The sequence below is a fragment of the Chionomys nivalis genome, chromosome 2 (assembly GCF_950005125.1).
Source record: "Chionomys nivalis chromosome 2, mChiNiv1.1, whole genome shotgun sequence".
Taxonomy (NCBI): Eukaryota; Metazoa; Chordata; class Mammalia; order Rodentia; family Cricetidae; genus Chionomys; species Chionomys nivalis.
This window is the reverse complement of record NC_080087.1, coordinates 125219866-125221424: the sequence shown is the minus strand read 5'-3', so window position 1 is coordinate 125221424 and position 1559 is coordinate 125219866.

Sequence of the window (1559 nt, the reverse complement as noted above, 5' to 3'; positions counted from 1 at the left end):
ACATAGAATTTGGAGATCAGCAAAGCTGAGTATAAGCCAAGCCCTGTCATTTCTTAGGATTACCTCCTTGGGCCTATTGTTTTGCCTATTTTAGGATTTCTCTTCATCGTTTGTAAATTTAGGATTAATTTATACCACTCTCCGAGCCAGGTACATAGTTGAGTGAAGAAGTACATGCTTCACAAGTATGAAGATGAGAGATGGGGAAGACCTAAGGACAGGAAGAAATAAGAGGAGTTGAAGAAAAAGAGGAAGAAAGGAAGAGAAGAACAGAGGAAAAGGAACTACTGACTTTATATTCATAGGGCTGTGGAAAGGAATCACAGACTGTGAAACTGAAGCCCTCAGTAGAGCACAGTCAATGATCCGGGTTCACCATGGACTGTGTAGAATTAAACACATACAATTAAAACTTAATTCAAAACAAACTGTCAATTAAATCTTCTTAAATAAAGCAGCTCCTGGATCTATAGGATTCTTTAGCTTGTTGTAAGGACCTGATAATAAGAATCTTCATGACTCTTTAATTAACTTGAACATCTTTTCTTTGTATCATCGTGTTGCTCCTTCATGAGGAAAACCTCCCCAGAAATTGATGCTATTTATTCCTAAGCACAATAGGCAGATTTTATGAAAAATAAAAAACACAAGTAGGATGAAAATTAGTCAATATCCACCACCCACGGATATCATAATGATTAATGTGAATCTCGCCTTGATCCAGTCGGTTGTGTCTGTATATATTGATCAAGATATCAGCTACTGTGGACTGTTTGCATAACTGAACTGTTTTGGCATGCTGCAGTCTCTGACTTGTACATACAGATTAGGTCTCAATGTCACAGAGACCTTGGCATTCAGTGAAAAGTTACCCAAGGCTCTAGAAGCATCCGCTTGATTTTTTGAGATAGTTTTTAGAAGGATGTAAACAGCATCTTTGTGGGCACTCCCTCATTTGTCAGAGGATCAAAAAGCAGCTAGTTTAAGGGCATAGTTACAGCAACAGGCCCCTCTAGAAATTGTTTTTGATAGGCTTTTGAATATCTTCTTACTTTCTGGTCACTTGTCAAATTCCATATGACGGAAATAGCTCATTGGTCATTGCTTTTTGTTCAACAGATGTCAGAGTTCGGCCCATTCCACTGCATTTTATTACTTGCTATTTTTAAGGAAATACCTCAGGAGAAACCCCCATTCCCACCCCTTTTCGGTACAGTGTAATTACTGAAGCACATAAAGCGGTTATAGCAGGAATTTATCACTTTCAGGTGGAAACACTCCCAGCCAAATAAAAGATAGAGTAGCAATGCCAGAAGCAATTCATAACAGGCTCACTGACATTTTGTGTTGAGAAACCCCACCACCGAATAAGCATTAAGTCGTAAATCTCTGTAAACGTGATTAAGGCAAGCAAGTTATTCTTTGAAGGGATACTGTAATAAAAAAAAGTGCCGTGATGCAAAGCAGGAAACTTCTGTTGACAAAAATCACCAAAAACAGCTGTCAGTAAAATTTAAAAACAGCTTGTTTAAAATTCTGCTGGAGTCCAGCAGCTGTTT